The sequence below is a fragment of the Petaurus breviceps genome, unplaced genomic scaffold (genome assembly GCF_028583685.1).
Source record: "Petaurus breviceps papuanus isolate PSGF00001 unplaced genomic scaffold, PetGlider_PUasm1.0 47, whole genome shotgun sequence".
In the NCBI taxonomy this organism is placed as follows: Eukaryota; Metazoa; Chordata; class Mammalia; order Diprotodontia; family Petauridae; genus Petaurus; species Petaurus breviceps.
Window position 1 is genome coordinate 15,488,261 of NW_027186349.1, and position 20,149 is coordinate 15,508,409.

General features: G+C 36.7%; 1 pseudogene; it reads right to left on the reverse strand.

The window, feature by feature from the left end:
- Positions 1-11,166: 11,166 nt before the first annotated feature.
- On the reverse strand, positions 11,167-12,123 carry LOC138171828 (ADP-ribose pyrophosphatase, mitochondrial pseudogene; annotated as a pseudogene).
- Positions 12,124-20,149: the final 8,026 nt, after the last annotated feature.

A 20,149-nucleotide genomic window follows, 5' to 3' on the forward strand; every position in this document is an offset into this window, starting at 1 on the left:
GAGCATAAAGAAAAACTGGGAAATAATTAAGAAGGTAAAAGGTGCAAAGCTGTTATATGTCTTCAAAATGCATTCTTTACATATGATAATCATTTAATACAATGAATGTGTTTTTTAAATGACATAAGAACTGCAGATGCCCATCCACCCATTCTCTCTCAAACTCAAGGTTTTATAGTAACCTACATTTTCCAGAAATGTCTTGTTGCTTTTAAAGTCATTGGAAGCTTGAACTTGCCAAAGTTCATGATGGCAGGTTCCAAGTAAAACAAAATCAAGACTGGCATTAAGAGTTAATCCTTGGGACTTCTTATCTGGAACCTTCTAAAAGCTCCCTGACCAATTTTGTTGTCTTTCATTGTTCCTTTCCACTATACTCTTTATAGCAGGCATTCTTAGCCTTTTCTGTATCATGGCATCCTTTGGACAGACTGGGAAAGCCTGTGGATTCTTACACTGTATGCTTTTTAAAAATCCACAAAATAAAATTTATAGGATTTCAAAGGAAAATGATTATTCTTAAACATAGCTATCAAAATATTTTAAAAACTAGGTTATGAACCTTAGGGTAAGAAATTCAGGTTTGTAGAAACATTTCAATAATTTCCTTGACCCACAGACCAAATTGTGTCATTGTATTGTTCAAAAGTTTTATCATTCCACATTGTTTAAAAAGAAAGTTCAAGTTTAGGCTGCTTTTCAAGGCCCTGAGCAAAGCAAGCATCAAACTTCTTTTCCAGTCTTTTCCAGCATAATAGCCCTTTTTCTGGACCTATTAATGTCTCCTGTACATTTTTCATACTCTTCTAACTCCATGTCTATATAATGTTAATTGCTTTGCTTAGAATTTGTTCCTTCCTCACCTCTGTCTCTTAAAATATTTAGATTATTTTAAAGCTCAGGTCAATTACTTTATGTTTCATGAGTCCTCTCTGAAAGCCCCTTGCAAAATGTTTGTAATGCAACTGCTTGCTATTCCTCTGAATTTCCATTACATATACTTTTTCTTTGATTATATATGTGTATGGGGCAGCTAGGTGGAACAATGGATCGAGTGTCAGGCCTAGAGTGAGCAAGACTTATTTTCCTGGGTTAAAATCTGGCCTCAGACATCTATTAGTTGCTTGATCTTGGGCAAGTTACCTAAGCCTATTTACTTCAGTTTCCTCATCTGTAAAATTAGCTGAAGAAGGAAATGACAAACCATTCCAGTAACATTGCCAAGAAAACCACAAACTGGGTCATGAAGATTTGGACATGACTGAAAATGACTGAATGACAAGGAATATGAGAACATGATATTTCCCCTAATGGAATATAAGCTTCTTGAGAGCAGACACTATTTGACTTTTGTCTGTGTTGCCAGTGCTTTTAAGCACTTAATGATTGTTTATTGATTTATCAATCGATTATATGTTTGACTTCACGATCTCTTTTCTGGCCATATTTTTTTGGGATGAAATGCTGGGTATATCACTGTTTATAATGTACTGTATTCTATTAATTCTCATGATATGTCAATCTTTGGTTCTTTGAGTAAGCAAAAATCTGATGCTTCAATGATTGTTTTGTTCTATGATTCAAAAAGATATTATTACAAGGAAAACATTATTTTTTAAAGATATTTTCTCTTTGTGAATCAGGAAATAATTCTGTGTTGTTTTAAGTCTTACATAATTTCCCAAATGATATTCAACTTGTTTTTTTTTCCTCCACTGATTCAATTCTGATCCTAGCTCATTCATTTTAAGTATATGTAGGTATATATGCATATATACAAGTGTATAACAGGTATGTAAATTGTATTCTTCATATTTTTGACAATTTGTATTTTGATAGGAAGCACTTAATACATAGTACATGGTGGATGAATGTTCATTGAATGAATGAGTAAATAGGAACTGAGCTAAGAGGCAACTCTCAAATGGTAGGTTTTTAAGACTAGATCAAAATCTGGTTCTCTGACATTTCATGAAGCCAAAACCATGACTAGATGCAAATACATAAACTTCCATTAATTACTGCCTGATACCCTTCTGCTGCAAAAATCATATGAATAAGTAAAAGTCAATATTAAGGACATCCAAAGGACCAAACTCTTTCTTCCCTTCTTATGTTCTCCTGTTTGATTTAGCTAATCTTAAAATGAAAATAACACAGAATAATTGCTGTTTTATAGCACTTTAAAATTTTCAAAGTTCTTTATGCTAATTATCTCATTTGAAATTCATATCAACCCTGTACTGTAGGTACAGGTACTATTTCATTTTTTACAGAAAAAAAAACACAAGCTCAGAGAGATTTACTGACAATTTCATGGACACACATCGGAATTTAAAGTTAAATATTTCTAAATAAATCTAGTGTTCTTTTGGCTATGTCAAACATCCTTGACACAAGGCAAAGTAGAATATTAGTACATAGCATATCAATGCTGAGGTTAATTGTAATGATTTCATACTGATAAAATCCCTTAGTGTTACATAAAGTTTTAGTTTCTAGAGTGCTTTAGAGAAGTTTCTTCAGGTAACCAAGGTCAGTCAATTAAAAGGTTGGGTCTTTTGTTTCTACATTGATTTTTATTATAGAAGGCATAATATAGTAGTGTAGAGTTTGGATTTAAGTAAATATGGTGAAAGAAACTCTGTAGGGTATTACCAAAACCTGACTTGAATAAGTGAAACCCACTTTGGTCCTTAGAGGCAGAGACTGAGGCTTATTTTGGCCTATCTTTGTATCCACTGAACTTGATCCAGTAGTTAGTAGAGAGTATAAAAAGTAAAATCAATAATCAATACCTTGAGTGCTTTGTTCTGTACTGCCTTGTTAATCTTTTATCATCTACTATGATTTTAAAAGAATAAGAAGTAACTGTATGATTTATAGTAAGCATATAGTACCAAATGAAAGCCTGTGCATAAAATAAACAAAGATGCAGTCCCAGGGAAATTCCTATCTTAAGTTAATCTTAGGAATGTAACCATATGATTTTTATATTAAATTATACTGAGTGAAAAGTTAACTGTTATCCTGAGTTAGGACACCTTAATAAAAGAATTTGTTCATAAAACTTGGACTCAGTCAAAAGGCCAGACCTAAGGACATAGAAGGCTACATGTGGCCTTGAGGCTGCAGGTTCCCTATCCCTAAAACACACGATGTAAAAAGTTTTGCTACCTGTAATGCCATAAAAAATACTTATTATATTTACTGTAACTTCCAATTCACCTGTGTATTGCCCTGCTTTAGTCAAGGGCCAGCTTGAATGAAAGTGCATTGACCATTTGCACCATACCTCGCTTTCTTGCACCAAACATGAATCAAGAAAATGATTAGTAACTGTAAATTCTGTTAGTATGTGTCTCAGACCCTACGGGAACAGACTGTATACCCTGTCCCTTGTTTCTCTTAATAAAGGTTGGTTTCTTTGCCCAAAAATGTTTCCCATTTTCTTTAATTTAAATAGCAAAAATTAACTAAATTAGTTTTGAGTGACTTACTAATTGTCTAATCTATGTAAGAACAGCACATTGGCCATGAAAGTGGTCAACATGGACCCAGTAACTCCATTTGACACAGACACAAAAAATGTATATGACATTGTCACAATGTTATGCTCTACTATGTTAGTAACTGAAGATCATCCATGGGATTAGTAGTCGTTTTTATAGTACCTAAACCTGAAGGAAAATAAGAGAAGAAATGACTATATATTATTTCCCTTCATATAAAAAGTAAGATATTACTAAACTTTATTGTCTTGACTTTATTTTTTTAATGTTTTGTGAAAGATAAATTATATTGGGTCTGAAATGTCAATATGTTCGCATATATGATTTACTAGTAATAAGTAACTGTTATTATAATTTGCATTGAAGTTGTAAAAGGGCTATTTATTGTGTGTATACCTACTCTTAATCCCTCAATGACCTGCTTCTTTTGTAACATACATCATATGGATTTGGATTTGTATCTGGAAGGAACCTTAGAGAGATAGAAAAAACTCAGTTCTAAGCACAGGGTATATTAAACAGTAGAAGCTCAAAAAATGCTTGCTGACTTCACGCAAGATGGATCATTTAGTCCATCCCTTTCATTTGACGTATGAAAAGATAAAAGCCTAAAGAGATAAATTGCCTTGGTCAACTTTACATAGGTAGTTAGTGACCTAGCTGAAATCAAACCCAGGAGCCTCCTGAGTCTAAATCCAGTTACCTTTCCTACCTTCCTGATTTCTACTGGGTTATCATGTAAGCAATGAAAAACTTTATCCCAACTTCCACTGTCACAGCTGGTTCAGTCACCAGAGAAAGACTGTATCTTTCTTTCAGGCTTCCAGTGGTTTCCCCAAGGGAGGAAGAGGGGAATTTATATATTGGTAGGTATTCCTTCCAATTGATGTGCTTCCCCAAGATTATCAATTGAGAATCATTTAGTCAGGGAGTCCTAAACAACTTTTTAGAAATGGGTATTTATTAAAGTAGTACAAAAAGGTCAGCTGGTACAATAGCACCCCTCAGAAAAGGAATCTAGTTTGTGATGTACTTTCCTAGATGTACATGCAGAATCTATGGCGAAACTGACTCTAGTTTGTATCAAATATGTAGTAAAGGTAAACTTATAACTCTCTAAAGTCCTTTTCTCCCATTTGTCAGGTATTTAAGAAATTTCCCTTAATAATCATCAATCTATACCCAGTCTGTCCTTAGCTCCTGTCCTTAGAAGGCATTGAGACCAACCATCACTGTCTTGACTGACCCGGTCATTGCTGACAAATATATAATACAAACTGTTCTGTACTCTTCAAAGATCTCACCATGCCCCTCAGTTCAAAAATGCCAGGGAAATGGGGGTAGTATTGAAGGCAGATGGAGGAACCTTGAGCAAGACTGTACCTTTATCCAGTAGCATTAGGGTAATCCCCCTCCATAGCTCCATTTTCTGCAAAGAATCTGAAATGGTGGATAAAATGCATAGAGTTTGGGGCCTGAAGTCAGAAATGCATATTCAAATATGGTCTCATATACTTACAGGCTGTGTGACTCTGGCTAAGTCATGTAACCTTTTATTGCCTTGGTGTCTTCAACTGATGTAAAATAATAGCATCTACCTCACAGTGAAAGGATCAAATGTGATAATATTTGTGAAAAGCACTTAGTATAGTTCCTGGACCATTATATACAATAAAACAAATGCTTTTTCCCTTTCCCTACCTTCTCTCCCAACCAACTCACCTCACACCATGAATCTATATCATTTCTCCAGTTCAAAAGACTTTGTATCCTTAAATTAAGGAGTTTTTATTCTTTTTTGTGTTTTTTTGAAATGGGGGGGGCAAGGCAATTGGAGTTAAGTGACTTGCCCAAGGTCACACACCTAGTGAGTGTTATGGGTCTGAGGCTGAATTTGAATTCAGGTCCTCCTGACTCTACACCCTAAGAGTTTTTATTCTAAAAATTGTGTAAGGAAAAATTGTGTGTACATTTTTTTTCTATACAATGTTGTTCTTTGTAACTTTGGTAACTCATTTTAATAAGCTGGATTTCCATTTTAATCTTGTGCTTTTTGCCTTTATGCATCAATAAACATTCTGAGAAGAGCTCCAGAGACTTCATGATGAGACTGTCAATAGGATATATACAGGGCACACACACACACACACACACACACAGAGGAACGTTAGGCAGCCCTCATCTAAAACCTAAGTTTGATGGATTTATTGAGATGGTTTTTCTGACCTAGTTAAGGTATCAAGGATAAAATGAAGTGCCATGGTTTGAGAACACGCTTAGACTGTTTAAACTAAACCTGTGCATTAAAGCAGTTCAGCTAAGGACCCAGTATTTCATTCTCCAGAATTTCTTCTATCAGTCACAAGAGGGGATTTCATCTTGTTTTTACTTACCTACCAATTCTATCACAGAACACCTGAGTATATATAGTGAATATTTTCATTTGAATTATGAAAGGTTTCGAACCTTAAAGGCAAAGGCAGGGCTGTCAGGAAGGAAAGAGGGAGGGAAAATTGAGAAGGAAAAATATGGAAGAACTCATTGATAAATGAACATGCAAAGAGAATAAAGATTGATTACAGTAAAGAAGGGAATATATTGGATTTTGGATTTTCATGATTGCCTGAAATGCTAGAAGCAATGCCTCACTCTTCCTGATGTTCCTCAAGCTGGTTTCAGTGATGCTGAGAACACTAAGCAGCTGAAGTTATGAGGGACTCACATTTAGATTCCTCTTCTTCCTTTGTTTCTTTTTACAAAGCAAAATGAGTATGTGCCTGCATAATAGCTCAACTGTGACAGGATAGCCTTAACTAAAGTTCTGCTTGTTTGTTATTCCCACTAGGCTAAGAGAGTTGTTTGTTTGTTTGTTTATAAGTAAGTCACAAATAAGAAGAAAAGTTTCAAAAAAAGAAGCATTGTACAGTTCATTTGTGATTAGCTAAAGTAACCTTTAAAACATTTTGTGTTTCATTAATGGAGATGTCAGAAACCTGTAAATAACACTCATTGCTTGCTTCCTTTCTCTTTTTAAGTTTTAATTAAGACAGAGTCTTATCTCTTGAAGCACATGTTACTGGTTTAAATATTTTCACTAATATTTTATCTCTTAGTTGTTTTAAACTTTATAGTAAAGGTGAATCAAGCATATATGGCACCAATCCTAAGGCAAAGATAATTTTTATTTAATTTCAAATATATTCAATTATACAAACCACACAGAGACCTTCAGATGCCTTGTAGAATACTGATTTGACAGACATTCTAAAAAAAGTCTAAAGCCAACTTCAATGATCAAACTGGCTGCTTAAAGTCATGATTTTCTTTTCTGAGAAACCAATTAGTAACTACTTCAGGTTTCCTTGCCCTAAAGTATTGGTAGCTGAAAACATCTAATCAATAGGAAAGCAACCATCCAGACTCTCCAAATTTTTCATTCTCTAGCTGATGTGGACTTTGTTCAGGGAAGAAAAAAGACATAAATTCTTTTCATATATTTTACAAATAACTACTATACTTTATCATCTATTCTTGCACTAGCAGAAAAGCAGAAACTGGTATTTAAGATATATACTTTAGCTACTCCATGATCTTTTGTAAAACACTTTTCTTGGGGTTATATTGATAGACAGCTTTCATATCATCTGTGCCAGTGTGTCTGCCTCTCTAGCTCAATAGCAGCCATGTTGGTGCTATGGTTTTTCATGTAATGTAACATGATTTCATGAAAGCTGGTTCTCTTGTCAGTGAAGCAGATTATAACCCACCCCATTCCTTAGTAGCCTGTCTTTATCGGAGCTCATAGACACAAGAATTCATTGTTTTAAACAAATACCAAGACTTTTAAAATCTAAATATATATTTATCCACAAGAGCATCAGAGGGAAAAACAAAAGAAAAACACAAATCTTTTAAGTCTCAAGTGCTTTGTAATAAAGGTTCCTCTATCAAAATGGTAGTCTTTCACACTGGAATAAAACTTCTCATTATTTTATTTTTTTATATGATAAGTTGTCTCCTTTAGAGTAACTAATTTGTTGTTTCTTTACTTGTTTTTGCATAGTATGATAATTATAAACAACCTATCTTAGGTTTATGCTATCTCTATAATATCTTAATCATAAAATGCATAGCTCCTTGGGAAATTAATACAATAAAAATCTAGTTGTGAAATAATCTTAGGTACAAAAAATTTCCATTTTCACATTAAAATGTGTTATATTCACATCTATGAACATGACTCAAAATAATGTAATATCAGTATGTTATGAAGATCCAAATGTGAAAAAAATCCTACAATATCATCTCTATGACAGGATGACAGGAATGAATATAGATAGCAGATGCAGTAAATCTTACAAAGATAAATATTGACACCCTCACAAAATAATAATTAAGAAATAAAAATCTCTAAGGAACTTCACAAGGAGAAACTAAACATGATCCATTTTATATTTACTACTGAGCCCTTACTAGAAGGGAATAAAGAAATTTGGATATATTACTAACAAACCCTTACAAAAAGGAATAGAAAACCAAATGTATCAAGATAAGAGCAGAAAAGTACATTCATGCAAAAGGACACTGCAAGATCAGGTTGAGTGTAAAAGGGTTTGCCTTACAGATCGCATCTCTTAGAAGATGAAAAGTGAAAGAAGCAAAATGGCAAGTAAGGGAACTTCTGAATTTAACTTCAGTGACAAAGGTAGAAGAAAGTCCATGCATCTACCTCTGGAGTTTTTGATGCTGAAACAATTTCATCTCAAATGAAAAATAATTGAAATCTTTTTCACAATTAAGAACATTGAATAACCTTACCAAAAATTACTTTATAGAACTAGAAAAAATATAGTAACAAAATTCATTTGGAAGAACCAAAGGTACAGAATATCAAGGGAATTAATGAAAAGAAATGCTAGGGAAGGTGGCCTAGCTATAACAGATTTTAATCTGTATTATAAAGCAGCAGTCATCAACACTACTTGGTACTGGCTGAGCAATAGAGCAGTAGATCAATGGAATAGATTGGGTACATGAGACTCAGCAGTCAATGACTATAGTAATCTGTTGTATGATAAACCAAAAGACCCCAGTTTTGGGGATAAGAACTCACTATTGGAAAAACCCTGCTGGGAAAACTGGAATATATTATGGCAGAAATTAGGCATAGATCATTATCTAACACCATATACCAAAATCAAGTCTAAATGTGTGCATGATCTAGGTATAAAGGCTGATACTATAAGCAATATGGGAGAGCAAGGATTAGTTTATCTGTCAGATTTATGAAGAGGGGAAGACTTTATGACCAAACAAGAATTAGAAGGCATTATAAAATGAAAAATTGATAATTTTAACTACATGAAATTGAAAAGCTTCTGTACGAACAAAGCCAATGTAACCAAGCTTAAGAGGGAAGTGGAAAATTGGGAAAGAATTTTTATAACCAATGTCTCTGATAAAGTCCTCATTTCTAAAATATACAGAGAACTGAGTTAAATCTATAAGAATACAAGTCATTCCCCAACTGATAAATGGTCAAAGGATATGAACAAGCAGTTTTCAAAGGAAGAAATTGAAGATATCTATAAGCATGTGAAAAAATGCTCTAAATCACTCTTGATTAGAGAAATGCAAATCAAATGCTGGAGAGGATATGGACAAATTGGAAAACTAATGCATTGTTGGTGTAGTTGTGAACTGATTCAACCATTCTGGACAGCAATCTGTAACTATGCCCAAAGGGCTATAATTAAGTGCATACCCTTTGACCCAGAAATACCACTTCCAGGGTTGTATCCCAAAGAGATAATAGAAGTGGGAGGAAGACCCATATATACAAAAAAATTTATAGCAGCTCTTTTTGTGGTGGCAAAGAATTGGAAATTAAGGGGATGCCCATCAATTGGGGAATGACTAAACAAGTTGTGGTATATGAATATAATTGGAATACTATAGTGCTATAAGAAATGAGGAGCAGATGGACTTAATATTTACCTGGAGAGGCTTATGCAAACTGATGCTGAGTGAGGAGAGCAGAATCAGGAGAAATTTGTACACAATTACAGACATAACATATTGTGACAAACAAATTTGATAGACTGGACTCTTCTCAACAATGAAGGGTTATAAGTAAACTCCAAAAGCCTCATGATGGAGAGAGATGTCTACATTCAAACAAAGAACTAGAAAGAACAGAGTTTGAATGCAGATTGAAGCAAACTACCTGCTCTCTTTCTTTTTCTTGTTTGGTTTTGTTTCCTCTTTCCCATTGTTTGTTCCATCTGTTACAATCCTTCAGTATAACCTGACTAATGTCAAATGTGAAAATATTTGCAGATCCTATACTTAATTGTATGCTGCCATGGGGGGGGGAGGGGGAGGGAATGGAAAGGGAGAAAATCTGAAACTCAAGGAACTGTGGAACTGAATCTTGTAAACTAAAAGTAAACAAACAAATTAATAAAGACCAAAATATTTTTTTAAAAAGAACACTAAATAACCACAACAATAAGCATCAGAATACAAATGCCAATAACCCTTTACATGGATTAAATTGTTCAACTAAATAAACTGTTAAGAATCCCAATGATTTGCCTGAAAGTAAATGTTTAAAAGTTAATAAATCAACCTTTGAAACATGTGAATAATAGTTTTTATTAATTCTCTCATTTATGAATGTAGTGTAAGATCCTTTAGGCAAAGTAGAGTTTCTTTCATTTCCCCCTTTTTTCTCCAGCACCTATTATTGATCCCAGCATATAGCTGATACTTACAAATGCTTCTTGACTGTTTCCGTTGAGTCCAGAGGGACTCTTAGGCAGTCAACTAAATGGTTGACCTTGTACCTTTATCACCAACTCTTTCCCTTCTCTCATGCCTAGAGTTGTAAATCTTATGCTTCATTTGTAAATCTAATCAAATATATTTTCACAGTATCTCAGGCATATGTGCCTTTTTTTTTCCCATTCCCAAGTGTACCACTGTAATTCATCTCCAATGCACTTTTCCAACATCATTCCAACATCCAACAGCTGCCTTCTAATTGGCCTTTCTTTTTTTTTTTTTTAATTTATTAAGCAATCAGGGTTAAATAACTTGCTCAAGGTTACACGGCCAGGCGTTTCTGGGTGGGTGCTAAAGTGTCTGAGCCCGGGATTCGATCTCCAGGTCTTCTCAACACTGGAGACGGTGCTCTTACTCTCTGTGCCACCCGGCCGCCCCTAATTGGCCTTTCTAATTCTAATCACCTTCTGTTCCCAATCTATCCTGTACAAAATTCACAAAAGTATTTTCCTCAAGCATGTATCTGATCATATTATTTATTTTTTTTATTATTAATTCATTCAGTCATGTCTTTATTTAGGTTTGCAAGCCTTCAAAAAGCAACAATAATTTAATTTGATTTAAGCCATGGCTAAATATAAGATGTACAGAAGACTATTTTTTATATTCTTCTTCTCCTAGCCTTTCTTCTCTTTAAACATTCCACTCTATTTTCTATCCTGCCCTTGACGCAAAACTTTTAAATACATTTCAGAAATGAATAAAACCCCCATCCAGATAACAGACCAGCCTTCTCTAATTCGAGCTCTGTGCCCTCCACCACTGTTCATCTGGAGACCAGAACTACACATGGAGATTCTTTCAGCCATCACCCATGGCAGCCTATGTCTGAGTCCTCCTTCCAGTGAGCTTGCTTCTAAGCCACAAGTTTGATGAACTGGGAATGACTGGCATAAAGCTTGAGATTGTCACTGATGTCCACCCATCTCACTTTCCCAGAATCATCTCCCGCTTCCAGGTCCAGATTATCCATTGTCTCACCTGTTTTATCATGATAGTTCACAGCTTCTGTCTCCATCCATGAATTATCAGATATCCACATATCCCTTATAAACCACTAAGTATTCTTGGCTGAAGAGCTTGTGTAACTGCGTCTCCACCTGAAGCTTCTCATCTCTCGTGTTCTGTAAGGAGTTCATAGCTTCTTCACCAAACTCCCGTTTCAAGGTAGCACTGACTTTCTCTCCTAGATCCACCAACCCCCCTGGGACTGCCCATTCTCCACAGTCTTTTCTTTTGATTGCTACAAACTGTAAGATATTTTTCCCGGAATAAGGGCGAATGACTTTATTTCCACTGCTGTCCCTTTTCCACCTAGTAATGATGGTATCTGCAGCATGGTTTGGGCCCCAACTTCCCAAAAGTCCCAGGCCAATCAACCCTGTTTGACCTGTTGGATTTCTAGGTCGTCCATTTTCAATCTCATACAAGCCATTCTGGCTCTTTCGTTCAACATATCTGTCCTTTTCATTAAACTTTGGAGAACATTTTCTTTCACTGATCTATGGATCTGCCCACATGGGTCCAGCCAAGATGGAGACTGCAATATATTCCACAGGATTTTATACTCCCGCCACTTAACAAGCCCCACTTTCTCACTGGGTACCTGACTGCTTTTGACTTTTGAACCTGGATAAGGTGACATCCAACCCTTGTTGTGGGGATTTTCATCAGCACCAATTTGAAGCTGACATAATGACTGGGCTTTGATGAAAATGAACTAATGTAGGGTGGCCCTTGCCCCGGGAAGCTGCAGAGGGGCCAAGCCGTGTCAGCCAGGGTCCCCGCAGGTCACCTAGGGCAGTCTTGTGCTGAGACTCAAGTTAGCTAGGTCCTGGGCCAGGCTGTGTGCTACCACTGGAGTCCTGGACACGGTTTGTGAGGCTAGGCTGCTAGGGCAGCAGGCTCAGGCTTCCAGGGCAGCATGCCAGGGGGTGGCAGGCAGCTCTAAGACCGGCCTCTCTGCAGCCCCTGCGCTCCTGCGTGCTCCTAGTCTATCTCAGTCACAGCTGCTTGGCCCAGGCAGCACAGGCAGATACTCCCAGGCAGCTCTGAGGGCTCCTCTGGCAGCCCAGCAGGGAAGTGCCAGCGACACATGCCCTCGTTGTGACCTCTGATTATATTATTTCTTTTCTCCTCTCTTCCCTCAGCTCAAAATTGGTTATTTCACTTGTAAAGCAGTTAGTCTCTTTTTGGAGTTCTTTTTGCTTTCATTTTGTAATCATTAGGTATATCATTTTACCCCCCCTTCTTTTGCTTACTTCTCTCTGAAAGAGAACTCTTCCATAATTCTCTGATTTTCTCATATATGTCTTTTTTTTTTAAACATTTCCTAATCCACATACTACTGAACACTCAGACATTTTCAAACTGAGTGGAACCTTTGTTCCTAGTCCTTTACTACCACAAAAAGTGTGATGAATATTTGGGTATATCTGGGATGTTTCTTTGTGTCTGTAATCTTGAGTTGTAGGCCCAGGTAGAAGAAATTCACGGTAAAAAAGAGATCATGATTTTAGTAGCTTTTCTCATGTGATTTCAAATTATTTTTCAGAATTGTTAGGCCAGTTAACAGTTTAGTAGTGTGCCAATCTTTCAGAATTCATTTCCATTTTTTTCCCATCTTTACCAATTTGCTAGAGGTTTTCTAAAACATGCAGGTTGTGTTAATTTGAACCTTTCTTATTATTAGTGAATTTCAGAAAACATAAGGTGGGTGATAGTTTGTAATTCATCTTTTGAAAATGTCATATCTTTGATTACTTATCTTTTCGGGATTGACATTTGGTCTCATATATTCATATATTTGTGTTACTCTGCTACATATCATATATATATACATATATATATATATATATATATAAATTTTATGAGACATATTTAACGCAACACAGTTCCCTTTCAATCAGTAGTCCTTTTCCTAGCTGCATTGACTCTGAATAGAGATTTTGTGATATTGAAAAGTGAAAATTATAAAAGCTTCTAATTCCATCTATTTTAAAAAAGAATTTTCGATTTTGAAATATTTGAGAAAAATATCTCCATTCATTTCCCCCTATCATTTCATGATAGGAATTTTTATATGCATGTTGCATATTCCCTTGGTATTTATTGTGACAAAAATTTAAATGCTTTTATAACATCTATTTCTAACGAATTTCTCTACTACATTTTCCAGGTATTTTTGTCAAACAGGGAGACTTTCAACATGTAATTTACTTTGAGGATTGGGACAATGTGAGTTGAAAATCAGACTGGTACATTCCATTATTGTTAATTCTTACTTATCTAGATTGTTTCATTGATCTACTACTATATTATATACTTCATTGATCTATCATACTACTATTTTAATCAGCAGCACACAGTCTTAATGATGACTGTTTTATAACCATTTTAGTCTTATTTCAAAACACTTCTTGTCATTCTATTTTCCAGGGAAAAAAGTATACATACTTTCTCTTACCGGAACACTGCATCACATATTCAACCTCCATTCCTTAGCTCTGGCATCTTGTCTTCCCATATCTGGAATGCAAGCCCTCCTCCTCTTGAAACCCTCTGGATGATCCTTAATGCCTCAACTCAGGTACCACCTCAAATGGAAAGCCTTTCCAGATACCTTTTCTTATTAGTGTTTTCTCCCTTTTCTTCTACCTACTTTTCATTGATTTCTATTTAAATATTACATTTCTGACTTAAGTAAGCAACTTGAGGAATTAAAACACTTAATCATTTCTGTCTCTAAATTCAAATGGCAGGAGCTGAGGGGATGGGCAAGAAAATTCTATTCTTTAACTTTTTTCACATTTTTATTTAAAGTTTTGAGTTCCTAACTATTCCTTCTCTCCCTCTTTCTGAGACACTAAACTATCAAGTAAAGGTTTTACATATGCAATTTTATATAACATTTCAATATTAGTCATTTTGCATAAAATGATTTGAATAAAAGAAAAAAATGAAAAAAAAGTGAAAACAGCATACTTCAGTCTATAGTCAGTCAATATCAGTTGGTGACAGAAAGTATGCTTCATTGTTAGTATTGTTTAAATCACTGTTTTGCTGAGAATGGCAAAGTCATTCACAGTACTTCATCAAACAATATTGCTGTTACTGTGTACAGCATTCTCCTGGTTCCATACAATTCATTATATGTCAGTTCATGTAAGTCTTTCCAGGTTCTTTCTGAAACCATCCTGCTTGTCATTTCTTATAGTACAATAATATCCAATTACATTTTTATAACACAACTTGTTTAACCATTCCCCAAATCATGGACATCCCTTTGATTTGTATTTCTCAGTGATAAAAAAGAGAGCTGCTATGAATATTTTTGAACAAATAGGTTCTTTTTTTTTGGGGGGGGGAGGGTCTTTGAGAAATAGACCTACCAGTGATATTCCTGAATCAAATGGTTTGTTGTTCTCAAAGAGAACCAAAAATGGTATCACTGTGTTAAAGACAAGGTGCACTGATCAAACCAGAACAAGCTCAGAATGCTCTAGCACAGGTTTGGCACAAATAGTCCATGTGAACATTTGGGATGGATTCTCTAAATTTGTGCATCTTGCGTTTCTTTTGAGCTACTTCAACTCTACTTTGCTCATAGAGTACATCACCATCTCTAATGAGAGAACACTATGTTGGGTGATCTCATGCCCATGTCTCTCATGTTACACAGTCAATTCCAAAGTTCTTGTAAGACCTTAAGAATGTACTTGAATCATTCTCATTTCTCTTCCTAATTTTTCCTCCACTTCTCTTACTTGATTTACAAAATCCTTTTTGAGCTCCTCCATGGCCTGAAAGCAGTTCATATTTTTTCCTTGGAAGCTTCTGATGCAGGAGATTTGATTTTGTTGTCTTCTTCTCATCGCATGTTTTTATCCTCTTTGTCCCCCCAAAAAGTTTCTGTGGTCTGATCCTGCTTCCTCTGTTTGCTCATCTTGCCAGACATTTTACTTTTGAGCTCTTTGCCATGGTAGAGCTCTGCTTTCGGAGTGTAGAGAACTGTGTCCCAAATTGCTGGTGTTTTCATAATTGTCACTGCTGTTGTAAGAGGGCTGAGGAGGGTGCCCTCTCTATAGCCACTACAAGTTCTGTCACACTGGCGTTCCTCACCCTAGAACTACCACCCATGACTGTGGCCCAGATCCAGTCAGGTCAAAGCAAGAGTATTTACCCTCCGAATGGTTGCTTGGCACTAAAGGCCCCAGCACAAATAATATACGAAAAAACCCCTAAACCTACTAGAAGGGGTCCCTACCAGGGTCCTTGGAAGCCACCTAATAGGTCACAATACTGAGGGAACTTTTCACCTGTGTTGCCAGAAACATACCCCAGATTCAAGCCTGTTCTTGTTAGAAATATACAAGTCTGTTCTTGATGCTGACAGAGTGCCTTTTCTTTATGTATTCTGTGTGTCTGTGATTAAGTGTTGCTGTAACTTTAAATGTCTCTGTAACTTTAATTATCTGCTTTTCTTTAGGTTTATGTATTCTGCATGTTTGTCACTAGGTGTTGCTGTAACCTTACCTTTTGTCCATACCTGCTTTCCTTTCAGTTTCTGTGTGTCTGCCTGGTTTGTCTCTATCTCCATTTCTGTAGTCAGTCTGAATGGCTCCAATTCGGCTTTGGCTGGCTATGTGAGGGTACTTTTGATCCAGCCCTCACTGGCTGAGTCTGGAAGATAAACTACTTGGCCCCGAGTCTCAGCCCCGGGGATCCATTGCCAAAGATGAAAATCTCAGTCTCCTGCCAGCTCCCTGTCCCCTGACTCAACCACCCTATCAGGGCTCTTCCTCCTCCAACAGATTGCTCCACCCCCAGGATCTTACCGGCCCCAATATTAACCCACCAGCCTACCTGGGACAACTGCCAACAGTTGCTCCAGATGCTCGGCTGCTCTATCTGGGATTCCCAAAAGGAGGGAGTGAACTTTCTTCACTTCTCGAGAGGGTCCCCTGGGGCCCCTTTTGAAATGCAAACTCTCAGTGCAATGGGCCACCTCAGGGACAAAAATGCCACTGGAGTGTATTCTGTGTGTTGTGTTGTTTTGTGTATATCCTGTCTCTGGGATACCAGCAGGTAGAAAGGATGAAGCCTTCTTCCTTTTGCCCTGCTACAATTTTCTGTGTGATTGTGTAAAGAAATCTTTGAATCTGCCACCCGGTAAGATTCAAAAAGCAGCCAAGACCTGTGCTAGAAAAATTGAGAGTCTCTTAACTCCAGCCAAGTTCTGTCTAAGAGAAGGAGTCATTTCAATGATCAAAGAGAAGTGGGTTTCCAAGCTTCACTTTGGAAGAGGACTAACACTTAACCCTTTCCTTGGTCACAGAAAGAGAACTGTGCAACATCATTGGGAATATAGCTCCAGGTAATAGAATTCATTCTGGTTACTATTTGGCACCAAGAAAAATTTTATTTCTGTGTAACTACAAAAACTGGAATATAAGGTCATCAGATTGGTTATTCAATTGTTTTTATTTCAAAGTTTAAAATTAAGACCATTATTGTTCTCTTAAAGTCTTGAAGTAGATGTGAAATTTTAAAGGAATGAACACCTGAGAAAAGTTTAAGATTCTCCTCCCTATAGTCCTACCTCTGCTTCTTAGCTAGGGCTACAGAGCCGTCCCCCTGTCATCCAGCTCTGATGGAGCTGAGGAGACAGTAAGAGGTTTGAACCATTAAGATATTCTCCCTGTTGTCCTGGCTATAACTGAGCTGGGGCTGCAGTGAAGTTAATTTGAGTTAACCATCTCAAAAAAAATGGGGGAAGGTATAGCAGCTACATAGAAGCTATACTGGCTTGTCATCTGCCTACCTGAAAGGTTAAATTCCTGGAATAGAATGGGAACAATTAGACAAGGGAAAAGAAGCTTGTGAAACAAAGGTACAAATATAAGTTAATTATTTTCCCATATACTAAGCCTGGGACACATCTGAACTCCTATAGTGTGTCTTAGATATGAGCTATTCAGCTTAAAATTATATTCTTTCCACAGCCTAAATAGTTTAGTAAAAGGGTACTTGGCCTAGCTCCCACTAGCAATAGCCTTAGATCCCCAGGTACCCTGAAGCCCAACCCTCTAAGTAATCAGAGCCTGAAGTTTCTACTTCAAGTTCCCCAAACTCTCTGCTCAATGTTCCAGACTAAAATATTCTGCCACTCCCCAGCTGAGCAGTGCCCTTTTTCTCCCAAATTGACCACCCCCATAACCAGGGTCTACTACAGTTTGTTTGATAAAGTATAGATTGATAATGTGCTTTGAGTATGATGAATTTGGAAAAATGGAGGGGTTTTCCCTGAAATGTGGAGTTCACTCTGTGCCATGGAGCCCCAACTTCAGTACCACCTAGGAGGTTTCTCCCTTACTGCAAATGAACCCTTTGCTTGTTCCAGTGCCAAGGAATTAAAGGTGGTTGCTAGACTCCTGGAAAACAATGGAGCAGGGAGAAACCACCCTAGAATAAAGAGCAAAAAGAGAAAAAATAAGAGAGGTACAGCTAAGAGAAAGATGAAATAGAGAAAACCAGAAAAGTGAGAAAAAGCTTCTCAGTGAGAAACAGTGTGTTCCAAACTCTGCACTGACTGGTTGTGTGACCTAGAATACTAAATTGTTTAATCCTGAGTCTCAATTCATCTTTAAATTGGGGAGATGAGAAAAAGAGAGGAGAAAATGAGATCAGAAGTCAACTAGCCTCTTCACTTGGTAAGATCAATCATTCTTCTATGTAATTTGGAAATGCAATCAATGCCATCTCACAGTTTTTATTATTGTTGTATTTCTACATTGTATATTGTAAAACCTATGTGAGGAGAAAAATTGTGTAAGAACAGTAGTGTTACTTTAACCCTGATTTGTAAAACATGTAAGATTGTTAACTAAGCTATTTGGGGCTATTGTTTTAATGCTAAAACCTAAAATTGTTCATTTATTACTCTTTGTGGAAAGGAGAAAATTGGATGAAAACTTGTCTGCTTAGTTCTGCCCATTCAGAGCAGTCTTCCCTGCTTAGAATTCATATAAATTTTCCTTATGTTGTAAAACTGTCAAATCCCCTACAAACTATCTCTATTAGGCAAAGTCATTCAGCCTGAAAAAGGAATTTGTTTTAGTCATGTAAGTTTTTTAATGAACCTAACTTCCTAAGAAGTTGCAAAGATTAGAAAGGATTTCTATAAATTGACTTTATATTTTAGAAGGATGGTAAATGGAATCCCTTACATTATAAGGTCTGATATATTTTTATTGCTTATTACAGCCCCATGGGAATAGATATAATTATAACTGGCTCTAAGCTGTGATTGGTGAAGCTTGTTGTTTAAGGTAAAAAGCACTTGGGACCATAACTAAATTTTCTTTGAAATCTGAATTTGGTTATAGTTGTCTACATTGGATCAGTACCTGAGAGAAAATGACACTAGCTGGTCAGAGGAACATAATCCTGTACTGTCAGTAGGTGGAAATCTACATTTGGTAAAGGCCGAAGGGACAATCAGCCTCTATCTGGGATGGGATCCCTCCTGGCTCAGTTTACCCATGAAGTTCCTTTGAAAAATAATATTTTCCACCTATTACTTACTCTAGCTATGAGATGGAAAGGATGCTGCATGAGATGGAATATCTGTAACTGTACTTGGATTCAGACAGAGCCAAGGATGTTTTCTCCTGGCATAAATGGAATGTCACATGTCCCTGCTTTTCCCCCTCTATAATAGATTTCTATGCTCAGAGCAAGTAATCAGTAAAAGATATGAGCTCTTTCATGTTAGCTTACTGGAATATCTTATGTTATTTTTCTCCTAGAATTAAAACATGTGCAGAAAGTTATGCAAACTGCTTAAGATCATTTAAAAGTCTTCAACTAACTTCCTTCATAAAAGTTATTCCATCTTTTAAGCAAGTGTTAACATTTGTAACTGAATGCATATGTGTAAAATTAATTCCCCTTTTTGAGATTCTGTTCAGTACCCCCACCTCCTATTGTACTTCAGGTGATGGATGCTGTTATGTATGATTATTAATGATTTACTTCTCAAGTCCCTCCAAGCTTTTCAAGACATCCAGGACGCAGTCCGAGTGGTGTACCAAACCACTCCACTCTTAAGGTGGCTGGAAGAAAAGCCTGAATCTACCCCTTTTGTTATTTACAACTGAAGATTAAGAGACTGTCCTGATGCTCCTGCTCCTGGCATTCCTGCCTTTGGCCAGTTCCAACTCCAATGCTCTGTAATGGGAATGTAAATGTAAAGATCTTCCCTGCCCCTAGGCTAAAGTGCACCTCCAGCCTGGGGTGGGAGGCTTGTTTTGCAGTAGATACTTTTTGATTGGCCAGTGGGTCCAAAAGGTTGTTACATTCTCTGAGCCAGGAGAAGGCTATATAACCCTGATGTGGGGCTTTGTTTTGGGGCTCACTTTGAGAAGTGTTCTATGATTTGATATGGATTCTGGGAAGGCGTTGTCCAGAGTCCCCCGGCTTTGAAACCCAGATGTTATTTGGTATGGATGTAATGGTTGGACAGTTTGGAAATCTGTCTACTTGATCTGTTTCTGTCTTGATAATTCTGTCTGTATATTCTGAAGTTCAGGGTGCTGACCTTTTTCCCCTGAACTAGGTAAAGGATACATATTTGACTGATTAAAGTAAGCTTGTTAACCCATTTTAAGTTGCTTTCCTTTATCAAAGCAGATCCAAGAACCTGTGGTGACAGCAACCCTGAGGTCACTTGGGGTGCTTGCTGCTACATGCTCCCACCTTGTACTCTTGGATTCTTACTAAGGCAATTA